Raw genomic sequence first — 22622 nt, forward strand, 5'->3', positions numbered from 1 at the left:
ATTCTAGCGTTCACTTCTTTTACCTGGGTGTCAGACATTCAAGAACAGCATGATCCCAGGGCCACCCATTTGGAAACGCTAGTCCTGAAAAAGGAGACTTAGAAATTATTCTACTTCCTTATCTATGTTTATTCTATTCTAAAAAATAGGCAGTATAACTAAAATAATGTAGTCAACTCTTACCCGGTTAACCAATAGGCAAGTGCTGGTTATATCTTGCCAATTTGCTTCAGCCTCCCTCTCAATGTTCCAAATGAAATTGATTTAAGTTGAATAAAAGGAGGTTGGGCTATTACATAATGGTTCTCTGGAGACTGCACTTCAAGCCTGGCTGCTCACTGAATCACCCAACTCGTACACTTTCCTGCAGAGACTCCCTGTTCCTCTCCATATTTCCATTCGTATCCTACTTATCTTTATCGTGACACCCACCTCATTGTGTTAGAACTCTTTGTTTCTGTTCATCCCTCTCCCAAAGTAAGAACTGTCTTCTTCATATTTCTCATCCACTCACAGCCTCTGATTCCCATGATAAAGCCCAGCGTCCTGCACATCGTAGGCCTCAAATGTGTTATACCCAGGTCAATATTCCTATTTCCTATTTCTATCTCTAAGGGGAGAATATAAATGCAGGTGGACTTGCTTCTCTGTCAAATTAGGGTGATTGTTGCTGAACAACTGAGACAAAACACCTGAAAATTGCACAAGTTTTTCTAAGCTGGTAAAATAAAACATGAAGTATAAATATTTTGACATTCCCAGTAGCGTTTTAGGTAAGTGGCTTGAACTAGATTTGTGGGGAACAAAAAAAAGTTACTTCTTACTTATCTTCCTTTTCATCTTAATTCTGTGGCTTTTCTTCATTTTCTTGACAGGAAAGTTCTTTTTTCTCCAGACAGAGCCTTTGATTAACTTCCCAGTGTCCTGAATTCTTAGGGTCCAAACATCTGCATTGTGCTGTAACACATTCCCTGTGCAAATGATGCTCTTTAGGAAATCGCCCAGGCAAAGCAAGCACAGTGAGACTTTTATTTTCAACATTGCTTATTTTGACATGTTTCCCAGAACTAAAGTTTTGACGTATTTCTCATTTTCCCTCTTTTCTTGCAAATACTAAGTGAAGAGGCATGTTATACATGAAGTGCTTGCCACTAACTTGTTTACAGCTGAGTTTGTGCTTCAATTTTGTTTTCTCTCAGTGGTGATGGATTTGCACCTCTTCATCCACCTCTATCATTCGTCCCTCTTGTAATGTACAAAGTACATTTGTCAAAAGGACAGCTTAAGTCAAGACTCTGGTCTGTGGTCTTGGAATAAAATTAAGGTGCTGACCTCCTCTGAGATATCTTTTACCCGACTGCCGTGAGGACATCCACTTGGTGTGGTTTGAGGAATGTGAGGTTTCCCTGAGAAAAATTCACTCTTCCCCATCCAGAGTCACATTTTGGAAGTGCACGATTCCCACTTCTAAAAGCAACAAGTGTCTTACACAAATGCACAAAATTACCTGAGGTTAATTGAGATCATCTCAGCCATTATTACCTCTGTTCCATTTGCTTTATCAAATTGATTAGCCAGTAATGTAGCAGGTCCCTAGGAGAAGATTTGAAGCACCAGGGGCAGGAAATGTCAAGATTCTCTCTCCAGCCTGGTGTCATATTAAAAAAGCCTGACAGAGCACTATAATAGCAGGCTATGACTGTAAAGCAACAGAGGGTAGCCAGATGCAGAAGCTTTGATGGCAAGAACAGGGCTATGAAGGAAAGTTATAGACATTTAGCCTGCTTCACAGTTTTTCCTAGAGTCTGTTCTACCTGAAAACTGTTGCCTCACGAGGTTGCATAAAACCAAACACCAAGAAGTGGGAAATAGTAAGACTTGAGTGTAATATTTATTTCACCTTGAAACTCTAACCTAGCTTGATTCATTAGATATGGTGTTAGAGTTGCTTGGGATATACCTTGGAAACAAAACAAACAACCACACACACACACATTCACATACAACCTGGAAAAGAACACACTCAAATCCTGTATGTCCTATTTAATGTCATCTGCAGTGGGTAAACTTATTTACCCTGGAGTTAGCTGGACCAAAGCAATAGCTTCCCATATTTAGATAGATTGTGGCGTGTACTATCTTTCATCCTGTGAATTCATATTGAGCGGAGTTCTGCAAATTTTAATGTGAAGCGATAAAGAGTTTGTAAGAATGCATGCTGGCTCACTCTGTGCTCAGTTAGCAGCAAGTTAAAAAGGGGTGTGGGGAAAATGCTTTTCTGAGTCTGACTAATTAACATGGAGTTATGTTTTGCTGCAGGACCTGTGCATAATCTCAAAATAAGTGGCTGGGGTTGGGTGGGGATAGATATGGTCACCATCCTTCCATCCATGAGAAAAGTCTATAATACAGCTCTGTGTGTGTAAAGGTAGGGGTGGTGGTTGAGGGTGGTGGAGCACATAGCCACCAAATAAAGGTATAATTTAACCATCCATTGAGGTTAATCTGCTCCTCAAGGCAAAACCTTCATGTTCCCTTTGGAATAAAACAGTGGACACTGTGGACAGACAGCAATGGGAAGAATCAAGTGTGGAAAGTCTCTAGCCAAGCTTTTACTTTGTGTGTAGGTGGCAAGAAGACTTTCCATAGTATCTCTGTCTACTGTTTAGGATTGTTCTAAAGAGTTATGACATAATTGCAGAGATGACTGCAATCAATGTTCATTAGTGGCACATGTTAAAAGGGTTAAAACTGGGAAGTACATGCCTTAGGAATTGACGGGACTACTATGGCTTCTTCACTGTCATCATTATTATCATCATCAGCATTATCGTCATCATTATCATCATTGACAGCAACAATATATTATTATGACACTTAAGACACTGTGATAGTCACTAAGATACAAACACATAATAAAAGTTTTAATATCCCACTAAAAAGGAATATATCAATAGGAACATATTAGAGGCAATTCGCTAAAATGGATACAGAAATAAAACACATATACATATAAAATATGCATGCATGTGTATGCATAATTTCACATATGTATATATGCATATATGTGTTTTTTTCATTTCTTAAATCTTGGAATTGTTCTCAGGATTAAATGAGTAATTTGGTTGAAGTACTTTGTACTGTTTTCTTCTATAAGCATCATTGAAGAAACTGGGGCCATTTAATCTTGAGAAGAGAGTGAATAGGGGGCTGTCCCTTTCAAATGGCACCTCCTGCAGGACACGGTGCTCTTTTGGGGGGTAACTGACATGTATCCTGGGCCATCGAAAGGGAGGCAAACAGCAGGGCAGTTTGGATGAGGCTGAGTCATGTCTCAGGGCCTGTCGGGGGGCACCTGCCATGCAAAAACCTCCAATGGTGAAAGGCTCTTTGCTGGAGGGAGAAGAAGTAGCTCCTCCTCATGGGTGATGTGGAGGGAGGCTCAGCAATGGCAATGGTAGCTGTCAAGCATCAGCTCGACTCCCCTATAGCCAAAGTCAGCCCCTCCCCATGCTCAGGTGATGCTCAAAACTGTCTTCACTTCTTTAAGAATAGACATACAGACCAGTGGATCAGATTAGAAGACCAAGAAAAGGACTCTCATGTATAAAGTCAATTGATTTCAGACAAAGCTGTCAAAGTAATTCAACTGGGAATGAATTTCAAACAACAGTGCTGGAAAAATGGAATATACATATTTCAGGAAATATGAGAGAGAACCTCAACCCTTTTCTCATACCAAATAGAAAAATTAAACAGATTGCAGATCTACTTGTATAAGCTAACACTATAAAACATCTTTCAGGAAAAAAAGGAAAACATGAAGTCTTTGTTGCTTTAGGTTAGGTAAAGTTTTCCTAGAGAGGTCACAAAAATTCTGTACCATAAAAGAAAAAAAAAAAAAACCAAGCTGGGCACGGTGGCTCACGCCTGTAATCCCAACACTCTGGGAGGCCGAGGCAGGTGGATCACAAGGTCAGGAGATGAGACCATCCTGGCTAACATGGTGAAACCCCATCTCTACTAAAAATACAAAAAAATAGCCAGGCATGGTGGTGGGTGCCTGTAGTCCCAGCTACTTGGGAAGCTGAGGCAGGAGAATTGCAGGAACCCAGGAGGTGGAGGTTGCAGTGAGCTGAGATCGCACCACTGCATCCAGCCTGGGAGAAAGAGCGAGATTCCGTCTCAAAAAACAAACAAACAAACAAAAAATGATATATTGAACTTCGTAAATTTAAAAACTCTTCCTCTTCAAAAGACGTTAAGAAAATGAAAGGGCAAGTTCCAGAAGGGTGAAAATATTCTCAATGCATATACCTGACAACCCTTACGGGTCAATAATAATAATTTGAATAATCCAATTAAAATGGGCAAAATATATCAATAGACACTTTACAGAAAAAAAAAGGCACATGAAGAGATGCTCGGCATCATTAATCAAGATGAAAATGCAAATTAAAACCACAATGAGATGTACAAACAGCTACTTTGGGACACAGAGTTTCTTGAAAAGTAAATATATACCTACCATTTGACCTAGCAATTCCACTCCTAGCTACTTACTCAAAAGAAATGAAAACATATGTTCACACAAAAGCATGCATGAGAGTATTCAGAACATCTTTATTCATAGTAGATTAAAAAATGGGAAAGAACCTAACTACCCTTTCACAGAAAAAGGGATTAGTAAGTCCATTGTGTTATAGCCATGCAGTGCAACACTATTCAGCAATCAAACACAGTAAATGACGAATACACCCAACTACATGAATGAATCTCAATAGCATGTTATGCTAAGTGAAAGACACCAAACACACCAGCAAACAGAAGATTGTTTGCTCCCATTTTTTTATATTTTCTCTCTTTTTTTAAATATGACTTAACTGTTAGGTTTATATATATATATATATATATATATATATATGTATATTTTAATTTTACTTCAAGTTCTGGGATACATGTGCAGAACGTGCAGGTTTGTTACATAGATATACATGTGCCGTGGTGGTTTGCTGCACCTATCAACCCGTCATCTAGATTTTAAGCCCCATGTGCGTTAGGTATTTGTCCTAATGCTATCCCTCCCCTTGACCCCCACCCTCTGAAAGGCCTGGTGTGTGATGTTCCCCTCCCTGTGTCCATGTGTTCTCATTGTTCAGCTCTCATGTATGAGTGAGAACATGCAATGTTTGGTTTTCTGTTCCTGTGTTACCTTGCTGAGAATGATGGTTTCTAGCTTCATCCATGTCCCTGCAAAGGACAAGAACTCATCCTTTTTAATGACTGCATAGTATTCCATGGTGTGCATGTGCCACATTTTCTTTATCCAGTCTATCATTGATGGACATTTGGGTTGGTTCCAAGCCTTTGCTATTGTAAATAGTGCTGCAATAAACATATGTGCGCATGTGTCTTTATAGTAGAATGATTTATAATCCTTTGGGTATATATACACCCAGTAATGGGATTGCTGGGTCAAATGGTGTTTCTGGTTCTAGATCCTTGAGGAATCGCCATGCTGTCTTCCACTTTTTATGGCATTCTAGCAAAGGCCAGATTATCAAGACAGAAAGCAGAGCTGTGGTTGCCTGAGGCTTGGGCTAGGGAAGGAGCGTTGGTCATGAGGAAACTTTTAGGGGCTGAAAATGTTCTACATTGACTGAGATGGTGGTTACACAATTGCATATATTTATCAAAGGTCATTGGACTGGACATTTAAAACAATGTGTCTTATTGTTTGTAAATTATATTTCAACTAAACTGATTTAAAAATACTTGATATATACTCTCCCTAAATATAGTCTCTGAACTGTGTTTAGATTCTATTTTTGTAAATGAAACTTCTGTATTAAAAGGCTATCTTAGAAATTTAGAAAAATGGAGCAAAGGAAGGAAGGAAAGTAGGAAGGAGGGAGGGAAAGAAGGAAGTGAAGGAAGGAAGAAGGAAGGAAAGTACAATGGATTGAATGTTTGTATGTTTGCGTCCCCACAAAATTCATAGGTTGAGATCCGACTCCCCAATGTGATGATATTATTAGAGCAGGCCTTTGGGAGGTGATTGCAGTTAGATGAGGTCATGAGGGTGGAGCCTTTGTGAATGTGATTAGTGCTTTATAAATGCCATGAGGGAGTTTCTCTTTTTCCTCTGCTCTCAGTGAGAAGTCAGCAGTCAGCTACCTGGAAGAGGGTCCTCACCAGAATTTGATTATAATGGCACCCTAATCTCAGACTTTCAGCCCCTAGAACCGTGAGAAACAAATTCCTGTGGTGTATAAGCCGTCCAGTCTGTGACATTTTTATAAAGCAGGCTGCACTAAAACAGGAGGGGAAAAAGGGGAAGGAAAGGCCAGGCATGGTGGCTCCTGCCTATAATCCCGGCACTTTGGGAGGCCAAGGTGAGAGGACCACTAGAGCCTCTGAGTTTGAGACCAGCCTGAGCAACATAGCAAGACCCCATTTTCACACACACACACAAATAGTTGGGTGTTGTGGCATGTGCCTGTAGTCCCAGCTACTCTGGAGGGAGACTGAGACTGGAAGATCACTTGAGGCCAGAAATTTGAGGCTGCAGTCAGCTATAATCACCTCTACATTCCAGCCTGGGTGACAGAGCAAGACCCTGTCACACACACAAATCTGCCCCCATCAAAAAAAAAAAAAAAAAGAAAAAAAGGAGGGAAGGAAGCAAGGGAAGAAGGAAGGAAAGAAGGGAGGGAACAACAGCTCTATCTTCTCTGACTGAAAGCACAGGTTAGAGCCCTGAAGCCCTGCCCCTTCTGCTCCTCTCAAGCCCCTTTCCCCTACTAACTCCGATCTGAGGCCCATCTGAACAGCCTGAGCCTGAGTGGTACACTGTGTGAAGACTCTTGCTTCACAGCAACTGTCCTAGGGCCCACTTTAGAATATAGCGAAAAAATCAAAACATTTAATTTTTGTTTTAATATTTAATTTCTAATAAATTTTTCTTAATCTAAAAATCAAGAAAGCCTAGAAGTGAAAACACCTTTATCTATATAAATAGTAGACAGAATAGTCAAGTACCAGGGGATAAAATGCCTACATAATAGATCAAAGTTAACACAACTTCCTAAAACTTTATTCCTCCCACATGTCTACTAACTTAACCTCACTAGATGACACTGGGTGACACCATTTATGGTTTGAGACTTGGTTTTACTGCTTGACTGTCCATTCCTTGAATTTATAGCAATGAAACTCCTTTCTCAGAGTACAGCTATGGGGCTATGTAGATAACTCTGCAAAGTCATGGGGAGCATTTATTATCATCATTATGGAACCCAAGGTATCAGAAGCTATAAAATGGAAACAATCATGCTGTGAAGCCTCAGTAGCAAAATGCTGACCAATTAATTCTGTGTATGAAAGCTTCTTACCATGTAAGAAAATGAATCCTGCTGCGTTCTGCTCTTTAAGATACTAAGAAGTGAAATGCGAAAAAAATATGGCAAATAAACCTCCATTTTTGCTAAAACTCCAGATGCACAAGGGATACTGTCTTTCTTTCTTTCTTTCTTTTTCTTTTATTTATTTATTTATTTTTTTGCTCTCCAGCAGGAAATGAGGGATATTGTCTTTATGCAAGCAAAGTATTATTAAGCTCTACATGTCTGCAACTCTGTGGTAGATCTTGAAATAGTCATAATACTGATAAATTGACTATTCATTTTTCTTCCCCCATCAATTGTACCGTAGCTGTGAGGGCCTGACTGAAAATAAGACAATGGATTTATCTTCTTCTCTTCCACCCATCCTCTCCATGATCTTGGGCAGATCGTTTGAATTCCCTGAACTGCAGCTTCTTTTATCTGTAAACTGAGTTTATTAGATTAAACTCCCTCATCAGTCTACCTACTAGAAACATGGGCTCTCTAAAACTCTGCTGAGGCTAAGCCAACAATATCTACCTTCTCCTTGGCATCTGCCCCACTGCATTTTAAGGACAGGAAAGATTGTAAGATTGTGAAAGGGGAATGGGGAAAAGAAGTAAAAGATGAAGCCTAAGGCAAATCTAAAATCAGAAAAAAAAGAAAAAGAAAAAGAAAGAAAAGACAAAAGGAAAAAAAATGGAACAACAGCTGGCTTAATTTCATTCCTTCTATCCAGCCCCAGGCCATATTCAGATCTGTAAGAAAAACAAGACAATTAATGCCCAAGAAGTCATTATCTCCTCATCACCAGATGCCTACAATGAAATGTAAGAAGTGGGGAAAGGAAACTAGGGAAGTTGTTCCCACATTGCTCATGGTTTACTGAGGTACTTCGGGGCTACACTTGGCCAGACAGCCTTGAACAAGTGTCAACCCTCAGGTTGTCTCACAGTGCCCCCTTATTCTTTGGATAAATAAGGGAGGGTTGGGGACCTCTGTGGATTTAAAGGGTGTGGGTCCATGCAGCTGTGTCACTCAGCCAGCAATGTTTTTCCTCATAGTTTTGGGGTAGGTTTTCCTCAAAGGCAGGGGCTAAGCAGAAGCCAAGAAGACATGGGCTTGTGCCTCTGGTGGTCCAAGTGCAGTCATGTATAGATCAGGCTGGAAGGCAGGATCTTCCTAAGAACCAGGAAAGGGAGGGAGTCAGAGGACAGACCCCCAGGACGGAGTCCAGCAAATTTGAATGTCTTAGAACTCAGCTCCTCCAGGAGAGAGTAAACCTACTTGAGGCCCCTGAAGCCAGGAAGAGGGAGAGAGGATTTCCACAGGGAGCCTTCGGGACTCCCTCAACTCTTTGACTAGCTATGGGTAAGACTATTCTCTGCATCTCGATTTTGCCACCTACATAGCAAAGGACAATCCTAAGAATTCAGAAAACATTTATTGAGTGTCTGCTGTGTCCTAGGCACCTGGACACCGGCCTTCAGACATGTACACTGCCAACCACCAAGTACGACTGCAGACAGTAACATGAGTTGAGTCAGGGATGCAGCAAAGAGCTGGGCAGCCAGAGGAGGGAGAGATGCTCAGCACACCCTTCCCCTTTTTCCTATCTGGGACAGGATAACCTTTCTCCGTTATCTGCTGTGTTTCTGCAATGAAATGTCTCTTTTCCAGACTTCTGGTCATTTGTTTTTGTCTTTCAAATACTTCCTCATTTCCCAACCACCCTGTTAACGATCAACAAAGACAGAATTGACTGCCTGTCATCTCTGATCCAGATGACATTAGGTGAGCACTGCTAACCATGGGGAATGTAAAGTGGGAATCCCCTTCCCCAAAGTCTAATGGGAGTTCTGTTACAGTAGGTGGCTAGTCTGTGAGCAGGGCAGGAGAGGGCTCCCCACAAACGCATCAGGAATGTTGGGTGACCATCAGGTGATGGTCACGCGGCTGTTAACTGTTTCTCTGAAATAATAATTAGTCACAGCTAGCACCAGGGAAAGGCAGGCACCTAACAGATAGAAAACACCTGAAAATGATCAGCAGCTTCTCAATAAGATCTCAGGAGTGGGGAAGAGTGACGCAAGATCCCGGAAGTATGCCAATGTGCAAAAGGTCAAGAGGTTTTGTCACAAAACCTCAAGTCAAGAGGTCAAGTCACAGGCTTGGTCTCTCAAGTCGCCTGCTTGGCCCTCTTATAAGTGTGCTTTCCTTCCTTTCTTCCCTTTCCTTCCTGCTCAAAGGCTCTTTGATAAACTTTCACTCCTGCTCTAAAACTTGCCTCAGAATCTACTTCTGCCTCTCAAATTCTTTCTTCTGAGGAGGCAAGAATGGAGGTTGCTGCAGACCCGCAGGGATGACTATCAGCAGTCACAGTTCTGTTCCTCGGCAGCCCTGATCACTCTAGTGCAAGTCACATCCTCTTCCTGACTTCTGATTGATATTTTTCTCCCCTGCAAAGCAGAATTTTCTTATGATTTCAGAAGCAGACCCTGAGACATAGACAAGTCCATTAAAATCTGTTCAGAAAAGAAATTGGCAACCCCTTTAAAGGCAAGGAGGGATTTTGGATATAAAGAGAAAAGATGGGGGAGAATACGTATAGGAAAGGAGATTTTCAAATTTCTTTGGAGATTCTATGTAGCCCAAGTTTTTTGGTCACAAAGTTATTCCTAACATGCAGTACAGATTTCCCTTCCTGAATCAGAAAAAATGTTGCCATTATCCCACCTTCAGTGGAAAAGGGGGCAGACTTTGAGATGTCCTCCTTAGTCACTATTGCCTCTAACAAGTATAGAGGGTTTGCATTTAGTCAACCCAGATTCGAGTTGCAGGTCTGCCATTAACAAGGTCACTTTCCTTGACTGAACCTCTGTTTCCTTTTGTACCTCAGTTTTTACCTATGAAAAGAGGACAATAATTGCACCTATTTCATAGGGTTGTAACGAAGGTTCAAGGAGAGAATTCATTTTAAACATTGGGAACAGTGCCTGGTACATTAAAAATGTTAGAAAATGTTAACTATTGTGATAATGTACAGAATGTATTCTTAGTGTGGGCTCAAAGACCACAGGAACACCTTGTCCCTAGTTTTTTAGATAAGATCTCTACCTCCAAAAATCTCGGGCTATTAAATGACGGGCTTTGGGGACATTTAAAGCTTAATAATCTCTACTGAGGTAACTTTATCTGTCACTTAACAAATGCATGATTTGGAGCTTAATCTTATTAAGGTTAAATTTCTTTTTCCACGAATTGGGGCTAATAATATCTACACCACATTTCTTGGGAGAATTCAGTGTGATAATGTATGCAATTTAGCAAGATACTTAGATAAATTGTCCAATCATGGTTCCTGCCTTGCTGAGGAAAATGGTTTTTCTTACTGTCCCTATAGATGAATGGATCTTAGCACCCACGTTATATAAACACGTTACAATGATGGATTGTGAGCATGCATCTGATTCAAGGTAACCATGAATTAATTTGGTGTAAAAAGAAACATCCCTGAAAAAGATGAGTTGGACTAATCAAATACAGATGGTCCCTGATTTATAATAGTTTGACAAGATTTTTTGACTTTATGATGGTGCAAAAGTCATACACATTCAATGGAAGCCATACTTTGAGTACTCATACATCATTCTGTCTTTCACTTTCAGTAAAGTATTTAATATATTACATGATCTATTCAGTGTCTCATGATAAAATAGACTTTGTGTTAGATGATTCTGCCCAACTGTAGGCTAAGGTAAGTGTTCTGAGCCCATTTAAGGTAGGCTAGGCTAAGCTATGATGTTCGGTAGGTTAGGTGTATTAAATGCGTGTTTGACTTATGATTTTTTCAGCTTACAATGAGTTCATTGGGATCTAACCTCATCATAAGTCAAGAAGCATCTGTACTTACTTTTGAAAATGAGCATTGGGAAAACAAGAGAATTAACTGTTGGCAATGGAAACACAAAAGTGAGAAAGATAATTAAATACAATCCTGACCAAGAGGGTGCATCACAAATGCCAATTATAAATAGGCAAAAGCTAGGATCATGAGAAAAGATATACAAAATAGAAGTCAAGGACACCAGCAAGAAGAGAATAGAGCAAACATTTGAAGAAGTTCCACAGAAGTTTGCTACTGACTTCTCTAGTGCAGCCTCTTCATGATGCTGGGTTAGACTTTGGTTTCTGTTCTTGGTTTCCCATGCAGCATTCCCATCCTTTTCTATAAAATGTTTTTCTCCTTCCCACCTGCTTCCTTTCTTGAGTTAATGTGTGTGGGTGTCTGTTACTTGCAGCTGAAAGAGCCTAACTGAAATATAGGTACGTGGAGGACCCTCAGTAAACCATGGCTATTATTGTTAACTTGCAGGTGCATGAGTTATTGTGAGTTAAACCAGTAAAACCCATAAATAAAGGAAATAGAATATGGTTAGGCAACAGCAGGAGAATTCCAAGAAACTGTGTTTAAATATGTATTTTAAGAGTTTAGAAGCACTCAAAACTCTGAGTAGGATGAAATAAGATTAACATTTCTAATCAGAAACACCTATGATAAATTACCTAGTTTGAAGAAATAGCCTATGAACAGGAGGTATGGGTAGTTAGCATAGAAGAATAGAGTTCAAATGATTGATGCTGGCTGTGTTTACTGAGTATCATCTAACGAGAGAGACAATAAACCCTAGATACCCCAATTTTTTCTATCACTGAGAAAATAGCACTGTTACAGAGCATAGGTGATTCTCTGGGTCTCACCAAAGCCAGGTAGAATGTCCCTCCAGCCTATTTCATTAGCTCCAACTTCATGCTCACAAAGAAGTCTTTTGATAGCTATTTTGGTTTTCCAGGTATTGTGATACTAGAAGATGGCCCCAGGATGGAAGACATGAGCATCCCAATGACAGAAAAAGAAAATGTTCTTTTGCAAATTAATATGTGACTGGTCAAGTTTGTTTCCTTTAGTGTGTGTGAGTGTCATAGATGAAAGTGAGTCTTTCTGACTAGGACCAAGTCTAGAACACTGACAAATGCTGGGAGACAAGATTTTTAGGGTGAAAACAAAGAAAAGTCCTTTGAATAATGTGCTTGTAGAAGTCTTGTAACCTTGTGTGGTATGATTAAGATACATATATACATGTCTCATGTATATATATCTCGTGTATATACTCATATATACATGACTATATCTTATATGTATATCATATATATCTTATATCTATCATATATCATATGTATATTTTATATATATCTTATATATCATATATATCTTATATCTATCATATATCATATATATCTTATATATATTTATATATATCTTATACATACTCATATATATACATGTCTCATATACCATATACATGTCTCATGTACCATATAACATTTAACGATGGACTGCCTATATGAAAAGGGTCCCATAAAATTATCATAGAACTGAAAAATTCCTGTAGCCTAGTACTTACTAAGGGGTATGATATGGTTTTGCCCTGTGTCCCCACTCAAATCTTACCTTTAAGTGTAATTGTAATCTTCATAATCCCCAGGTGTCACGGGTAAGACCAGGTGGAGGTAATTGGATCATGGGGGTGGTTTCCTCCATGCTGTTCTCCTGCTAGTGAGTTCTCACGAGATCTGACGGTTTTATAAGCATCTGTCATTTCCCCTGCTTGCACTCACTCTGTCCTGCTGCCCTGTGAAGAAGGTGTCTGCTTCTCCTTTGCCTTCTGTCATGATTGTAAGTTTCCTGAGGCCTTCCCAGCAATGTGGAACCGTGACTCAATTATACCTCTTTCCCTCTTAAATTACCCAGTCTTGGGTATTTCTTCACAGCAGCATGAGAATGGACTAATACAGGGTACTTCAGAAAGCTTGTGGAAGAATGGAATTAAAATATAAAACTAAAAAATATAAACTTTATATGTTAACATAACTCCATCAAAGTCAAGAGACTTTTGTAAGCAATAATACTGGCCATTTAGTCCAGCCATAAAGAACTGAGGGTCCTGGGAATTTAAGCATGTCGATGCAGTCTCTTTTATACTATTAAGTAAAGAAACAATGGCTGCCCTTTAAATAAGATTAGGAAACAAAAAGAAGTCAGAAAGAGCCAAATCAAGACAGTGAGGTGGAAGCTGGGCATGGTATCTCATGCCTGTAATCCCAGCACTTTGGGAGGCCAAAGTAGGCATATCCCTTAAGGTCAGGAGTTTGAGACCAGCCTGGCCAACATGGTGAAACCCCGTCTCTACTGAAAATACAAAAACTAGCAGGGCATGGTTGCACGTGCCTATAATCCTGGCTACTCGAGAGGCTGAGGCAGAAAAATCACTTGAACTCAGGAGGCAGAGGTTGCAGTGAGCCGAGGTTGCACCACTGAACTACTGAACTCCAGCCTGGGTGACAGAGTGAGACTCCGTCTCAAATAAATACATACATACATACATGCATACATACTGTTAGGTGAATGCCTAATGATTTACTATTGAAACTCTCACAAAATTGATCTTGTTTGATTGGATGACAGACAGAAATGAGCAAGAGCATTGTCATGGTGAAGGACTCTGGTGATGTTTTCCCAGACATTTTTCTGCTGAAGTTTTGACTTTCTGAAAACATTAATAATAAGTAGATGTTACTGTTCTGTGGCCCTCCAGAAAGTCAACAAGCAAAATGCCTTGAGCATCCCAAAACAACTGTTGCCGTGACCTTTGCTTTTGAGCGGTCACAGCTTTTGCTGTCACTGGACCACTTCCACCTCTTGGTAGCCATTGCTTTGACTGTGCTTTGCCTCAGGATGGTACTGGTAAAGATATGTTTCATTTCCTGCTACAATTCTTTGGAGAAATGCTTCAAGATCTTGATCCCACTTGTTTAAAGTTTCCATTGAAAGCCCTGCTCTTGTCTGCAGCGAATCTGGATGCAATCATTTTGGCACTCATGGCATGAAAAATTTGCTCAACTGTAATTTTTCAGTCATAATTCTGTAAGATGAACAAGTTGAGATGTCTATGGTGTTGGTTATTGTTCTGCTATTAATCATCAGTCCTCTTCAATGAGGGCATGAACAACATGATTTTTTTGGTCAAAAATTGATGTGGATGGTCTGCCTGCCACTGCAAGCCTCATCTTCCACATCATCTCATCCCATCTTAAAACAAGTTATCCATTTGTAAACAGATGATTTCTTTGGGACATTGTCCTCACAAACTTTGCATAAAGCATCAGTGATTTTATCACTCTTCCGTCCAAGCTTTACCATAAATTTGATATTTGTTCTCACTTTAATTTTAGCAAAATTCATGTCGCCCTGATAGGAGTTCTTTTCAAACTAGTTCCTGTTCAGACATGTTATAACAAGTTAGTAGTTTATTTGTGAAATATTCGAAATTCATTCATAATTTTTCATAATACACACTTTCCATGAACTTTTTGAAGACTCTTTGTGCCATACTTTCTATCATTATTTTAGAGTGTATTCCTGTATATAAAAATGAACCTCTATGAGTGTTATTGCCACCTGAAGACCTTACAGTGGGACAAGATGTGTAGGTGGAAGATAATGATATTGATGATCCTGACCCTGTGTAGGCCTAGGGCAATATGTGTGTTTATGTCTTAGTTTTTAACTAAATTTTAAAAATAATCTAAAAATAGAAAAAAGTTACAGAAAAGAATGTAAAAAATATTTTTATATACCTGTACAATGTGTTTGTTTTAAGCTGTTTTATTACAAAAAGTCAGAAAGTTAAAAATACTAACACATGTATAAAGTTAAAAAGTTACAGTAAGCTAAGGTTAATTTACTATTAAAGAAGAGTTTTCATGAATTGAGTGTAGCCTAAGTGTACAGTGTTGATAAAGTCTAAAGTAGTTTAGTGTAACGTCCCAGGTATCCTAGGTCTTCACATTCACTCACCACTCGCTCACAGACTCATCCAGTCACTTACCATCCTGCAAACTCCGTTCATGTAAGTGCCCTATGTGGTGTACCTTGTGAAAAATCTTTTATACTGTATTTTCATGGTAACTTTTCTATGTTTAGATACACAAATGCTTACCATGTGTTACAATTGCTTATAGTATTCAGCGCAGTGACCTGCTTGTGGCCTAGGAGAAATATGATATACCATCTAGCCTATGTGCGTAGTAGGCTCTACCACCTAGGTTTGTGTAAGTTCACTGTGATGTTTGCACAGTGAGGAAATAGCCTTTTCTCAGAAGGTACCCCCTCTGTGGTGTACAAGTACCCCTCTGTGGTATTGAGTCTGGTGCCTGACTGTATATTGTTCTGGTTCCTGGCACAGAATCTCTGGAGTGATAAGAATTTCTTTTGTATGCTAATGATGACTACTGGCAGGAGGCCCTAGGTAGCTCCAGGCTGGGAGCTATCACCAGAAAGATGAAGCCATGAGTAGAGGGTTGGAACTTTCAGCCCTGCTCTCTTGATTTCATACCTTTGACATACCTCTCCACTGGAATAGCTCACTACAAGTTTAAGGATAACATATCCAAAATGGTACTCATTACTAATTCCTCATTTCTACTTTCCTTACCACCATGGGTCATGCTCCCATCTGTTGGGCTTCAAACCTTGGAATGGCCCCAGGACCCCACAGGTCAACCAACACTAGCTCTGTGGCTTCCTCCTCTATGTGCGAATGACTAGCATGGCCAGAAATATGGCAGGGGCAAAAAGACACAGCATTTCCCAACACTCTTATCTCCACTGTAATGAAATGTAATTAAATGATCCAAGGCTCCTCCACCAATGAAACTTCTCTTTAGGAATCTCCCTTGCCTCATGCTCTGCAGCTGGCCCCTTCTGCAGTCATTGCCAGGGCGACATTTTCCCTCTTCCATCCACCCGCATTTCTATATCTTTAAGGTGCGGTGCATATTTATTACAAATGCATTGTGGTTGCAGCATTATCGTTCACATTCTGCATCTTGATGACTGTCCCAGGGCTCCCAGTTCAGCTGCCAGCTTTACCTAGGAAAAGAGGACCAGTAGCGTGGACTACAGAGCAGCAGGCATCATCGGCAGCTCAGCCGCTGCCTGCTCGTTATGCATTGTGGTCACGCCCCAGCCACTAACTGCGTAGGGCAGAGATTCCCTCTTCAAAAACGTTCCACGTCACCGTGCACCACAGGGTGCTGTTTTGATTTGTGAGGGCTGGCTTCTGCCGCAGATGGCTGCTCTGGGCACCTTAGGCATTCTCATCACAGCGGCGACGTTTCCAATGCTGTGTGCCGGTCGCAGGTCGCCTTCTGAACGCGGTGCAAGGCCAAGGCGTGGGCGCTGAGGTGGGAGTGTCATTCTGAAAGACGTAGTTCACTGAAAATGTTCACAGAGGCAGTCTTGTGTTTGAGAGTGGCATCATGATAGCTTCCCGTTTCCTCAGATGCTCCCTTTAGTGTGAGACCTTGGGAGAAAACATAAAAAGCACCTCATCTTTCAGAAGGTTGGAAAGAAATGCACTCCGCCTGCCTGCCTGTTGACCCGAAGAGAAAGGGGAAAGGAGATCTTGCAAAATTGCACTAAAATGCAAATGAAGCCAAATCCCTTGAGGAAATTAAGATATTATAGGCGATGCCTCTAAAAACTAAAAGGATTTTACTTTGCATTAAAAGCCAAAACCCACAGTCCTCTGCAATCTCTTGTGTCCTCTTAAGGATAGTAACTTGATTCCTGAGGAAAAAATCCTACTTTTCCCACAGATAACTCAGGATACTATCTGCTTCTTATGCCCCTAGCCTTGCTGCCACTGAGACATCAATGTGTAAACATAGGACACTGCTTCAATCACCCTCTGAATCAGGAAAATGCATGCATATATGCATGGGTGAGCAAAAAGACAAGCTAAACACACAAGCATTTCCAGAACATAACGCTAAAGTCAATAGATGTCATTTTCAGTTTTCAAGTAGAGGATAGAGTGATGCCTAAAAAGTAAAAAGGTGAAGTAATGGCCTTAGTGTGTATTTGTTAAAAAATATTCAGAAACCATTTCCTCTGCAGTTGATAGTCCTGTGCAAGCGTTATTTATTTTTTCCCTTCCTTCCCTTCCTTTCTTCCGACTGGGGAAGTTACTCAATAAACAGGGCTACCGTGAGTGAAGGTTGTCGAAGTGCTGAGAATATATGTTCGAAATAGAAGTAATGATGATGTTGGTCATCCCTGGGTAGTACCAGTAGTAGTAGTGGCTGTGGCAGTTAAAAATAGTAATATGGCAGTGAAAAGCAGTCAGTCGGTCCTACTGGCTGTGCTTGAATTGTACTGTCACCTACTACTGTGTGACTTTCTGGAAGATTCCTGGAAATGGAACACTGAGTCTGAGGATAAATGCATGTAATTTTTTGCTAGGTATTGCATAACACCCCTAAATAACCATTACATGCGGTAACAGTTTAAACCTAATAGCCCAGTAACTTCACATGAAGAGGCTTTTGCTTTGTCATTCAAGCTACAGATTCAAGTGAAATGCGGAGCCATTTAGCCATGTAGGGGCTCACACTGATGGGAACTTCATGCTTTGTGATGCCACCCTCTCAACACTCAAGACTCACCAGGCGGGAAGGGAGCTCATGGGGAACCCAGCCAGTCTTCCATGTCTCATCCACAAGTGACATAGATCATGTCTGCTCATAGCCCACTGACCAGAACTTGTCGCATGGGCCTGCTAAACTGCAAAGGTTCAGAATTTGGTGAGCACTTGCGATGCCCAGCCATTTAATCTTTGGGGTCATGAACCAAGATTTTGCTAAACAGATGCTCATCAAAGACCTGTTCATAACAGAAAGGAAAGAAGAAAGAAAGGGAGGGAAGGAAAGAGGGAAAGAAGAAAGGAAAGAAACATGAAACAATTTATGTTTCATGAAAAGTGTGAAACTATTAAATATACTGTATTTTGGGTTCTACATACAAAAGAAAAACTGAGTAATACAATTCATGCTATAAACTCGTAGAGTGCCTGGATTTAAATTCTGTTTCTCCTGCTTTCTGTGTAACTGTACTTGGACATATTACTTAAGCTAGACTTTGATTTCTTCAGCTATAAAGTGAGAAGAATAATACTAATGTTATAAGGTTACTAGAAGATTAAATTTTAAAAAGAGAATGTAAAGTACTCAGCACATGGCCGGTTCTAGAAAACACTCTATTACTGTTATTTTTTCAGCCATTATGCAAAAAATGTATGGACATGGAAGGGGGTTCACATTATAATTCTGAATGAAAAAGAAGCCTCAAAACTCTTGGCTTAGTATATGAAACATCTATTATTTAAAAATCACAAACATATGCATAGGAAAACCTGGAAGGTACACCAAAACGTACATGATCGTTACCTTCAACTTATGCTTTTATGGCTTTTTTCTTGCAATAACAAAATAGAATTCTATCAAGAAAATAAAGAAATTAAACTTAGATTAGGTGTATAGCATGCACAAAATTGCTTGTAAAATGGTGAGGCTCCCTTTCCACAGTTTCTTATTCCCATAGCTCATTAGGGAAACTTAAAATATGTCTTCATTATACTTACAAAAAAGAGAAATTTTTTATGTTTTAAGAAACTAGCCTTCCATGCCAGCAAATATACACATCATCCATTTCCAGAGGCCTTTGGCAAGTCACTTGAATTATTTCAAGAGGAAAAATGTGTCCCTCAGACAGAAATTTGCATCCACTTTTCGTTTCTAATTGCAGCGTCATTCTGTGACTCCGCTGCCCTTCTTTTTGCCGACAGCTTCCCGTGAACAGCTGCTGCAGACACTTCCCATCTCCATGTCTGTGGTACTCTGCCTTCAGAGAATTTTCTGCCTGTAAAGGATCCAAGAGAATAACATTTTGGCAGTCTCTGTGGCATTTGTGTTTCAATCATTCCATGACTCTGCCCCTACTACTTAAGAGGCTGCCATCCCACCTCTGTGCCATTAAATACTACTTCAGGTTTCACTTTAAAACCTTCGCCTGTAGCGTGGTGGGCTCTGAAACTTTTCAAAGTAAATTAATAAGTACGCTTATCTTTACAAAAGCACACGCTCGCTTTCTCTGCTGGCAATTTTAGTATTTTTATGGAATAAAGATGAACTAGTGTTTGATATACTACTAATGGCTCAATTCTCAACAGCTAAAATACGTGTCAGTCTATTGTCACGTTTATCAGAAGATGATTTGTTATATGAGATAAGGAGTAACACAACTGAAAGCTCTTTTCTCATTTTTAAAGGGGGAGTATCCATAGATCCCTAAAGATAATCCTATATACCAGGCCAGGTGCAGTGGCTCACGCCTGTAATCCCAACACTTTGGGAGGCCGAGGCAGGCAGATCATGAGGTTAGGAGTTCGAGACTAGCCTGACAAATATAGTGAAACCCTGTCTCTACTAGCCGGGCGTGGTGGCAGGCGCCTGTAGTCCCAGCTACTTGGAAGGCTGAGACAGGAGAATTGCTGGAACCCGGGAGGAGGAGGTTGCAGTGAGCTGCGATCACACCACTGTACTCCAGCCTGGACAACAGAGCAAGACTCTACTCTGTCTTTAAAATAAATAAATAATCCTATACACCAACTCTAACCTCCCTATGAGCTTATGATTTTTTCTACAATACAAAATAATGATAAAATTGTAGTATTTAGTACCCATTTGAAAGCATCACATGCTAACTCCCGTTTGTTGCTCATCTTTTTCTTGTATATGTCGCCGTCACTCTGTTGTAGGTACCTTTGATGCAACATCGTTTCCTCTCCTCATGATCACCATGTACTAAGAAGTTTATGTATTTATATGATGAAAAAAAATTACTCACTGATCCATGGGACTGTCAGATCACATTTAACAATTTAAAGACAGGAAGATACCCTGAGAAAGACTGGTTAGTGCTAGTTCTCAACTCTGAAAGAAAATGATCTTCTGATTTTTTAAGTCATAGTGCAGTACAAAGGACACTAAACTGAAAGACAATCTCCAACACTGCGAGGAACCAGCAATATAACCTTGGGAGGATGATTTGATACCTCTGGGTCTTAGCTTTCTTTTTATCATTAAAACTGGAGAAGTTATAAAAATGATCATTAGAATTATTCCCACTTCTAAAATTCTATGTTTCTACATGCATTTGAGTTCTCAAGGATTAGCTCTGAGAATCCAGGTTTTCAAGTTTACATAGTAAAATCTCAGCCAAACTGACATAAGCCCCTTTAGAGTCCAGTTATTCCACTGAGGGTTAATATGTATATGTCTCGTTGCAAACATATTTATGTATTTGATTATGGGAGCTGCCCTTGACACCACTAGGATTGCTATAGAATGTATGGTATATATCACTTTACTTTTCTAAAATAGAAAAAAAATTCTGACTTTCCAAACATATTCAGTCTCAGGATTTGGATAAAGGATGAAGACTTGATTATCACTTGTCTAAGGATGAGGAAACTGAGTCATAGAGGAGTTAGTTAACCTGTCCAAAGTCACACAGTAGTAGGTGACAGTACAATTCAAGCACAGCCAGTATGACCGACTGACTGCTTTTCACTGCCATATTACTATTTTTAACTGCCACAGTCACTACTACTACTGGTACTACCCAGGGATGACCAAAATCATCATTACTTCTATTTTGAACATATATTCTCAGCACTTAGACAACCTTCACTCACGGCACCTCTGTTTACTGAGTGACTTTGTGTTGTGTGAGGCATCATGCTAGCTATTACAGAAACAGCCCCAGTTCTCAAAGTGTACATTAAATAGATATAGGACAAGAAAAATAACCAAATAATTAAAGATTTTGGTAAGTGTTATCAAGGAAGTAAAGTATAATAAGCTGGAATTGGACAAGCTACTTTAGTTAGGACAGGTCTTCCCTTGACCTTTCCAAGGAAGTCATCTTTCATGAGAATTAAAAGATGAGTTAGAAGAAGCCATGGAAATGAGCCAGGGATAAGTATTTGAGGTAGAGGGAGGTGAAAGCTTGGCTTGCTCTGGAAACAAAAAGAAGCTCCTTGCATCAGAAAAAACTAAAGTAAATGAGGTTGAAGAAGTTAGAAGCCAGATCACACAGGGATTTTAACTGTAAACATAATTTAGATTTTATTTTAAGAAGCACTGAAAAGATTTAAACTGAGAAGTGACATGATCATACTATGATTTAAAAAGATCACTCTAGTATTTTCTCTCCCAGTAATAGCAAACTGGGTAATTTAGACAAACTACCTGGATTACAAGTAAACTAACCCTTCTGTTAATGGTGGAGGGTATCCAGGTTGTTGGCATCTTGAACAAAACACACAAAGCAAGGAAGAAATGAAGGATTTTATTGAAAATGAAAGTACACTCTACAGTGTGGGAGTGGCCTGAGCACTGGAGCTCAAAATGCTACATTACAGAATTTTGAGGAGTTTAAATACCCCCTAAAGGATTCCATTGGTTCCTTCGGGTATTCCCTATGTAAATGGAGAGGATGAAGTAAAGTTACAAAGTCAATTATGGCATGGGCTCTGTGGAGAGTATATTTCCTGTTATAGCTGAAGTGTGAATCGGCCTTATGTTCCCTGCCTCTAGGCCCTGTCCTCCCACCTCATCTCCCCACGGAGAGACGTGATTCCCATACATCTTTATGGGAGGCATAGGGACCCATGGTTTTTTTTTCTGTAATTGCTTCATGCTGGCTTGGGGCATGGTCCCTACCTACTGGGGATCACAGAACTAGCCCTGCTCTATCTAGTGGAGTCAGGGTAGCTTCTTGATGGCCGGGCGGGTGGTGTCTTCATCTGGAAGTGGATGGAACTTTTGTTGCATGATTTTCTGAAGCTTGATGGTCTCTAGGCGAAAGGAAATGAATTTGGTTAAAAGATTTAATGGGAACTTCAAGGGGTCGCTACCTATGCTGTTAGAAACATTTGTTATACAGATTTGCTGGCAGAAAAAACAAAACCTCATCTGTCCTAGAGTCTATGTGTTTCTTTAAAGTCTTAGCACGAGTGACTGCATTTTGGTTTCGTTTGGTTTGTTGGGACCTAGTGCATGAGTTCAGTCCAAAACTATGGCCTCCTAGAATTTTGTTTAAAAAATTCCCCCTTTTTGGTCAGGTTCTCACTTAGGTGAAAGTGTGACCAAAACTTAGGGCCTTAGTGCCACTCTCAGTTACTGTCATTTTGGGTTTCCGGTCTCAGCACGTCATTTATAGGTTACAATGCCCTCATGGTCGCACATTTCTTTCAGCTCCTGTTATTCCAG

Source organism: Trachypithecus francoisi, unplaced genomic scaffold (assembly GCF_009764315.1).
Source record: "Trachypithecus francoisi isolate TF-2019V2 unplaced genomic scaffold, Tfra_2.0 Lachesis_group5, whole genome shotgun sequence".
Classification (NCBI taxonomy): domain Eukaryota; kingdom Metazoa; phylum Chordata; class Mammalia; order Primates; family Cercopithecidae; genus Trachypithecus; species Trachypithecus francoisi.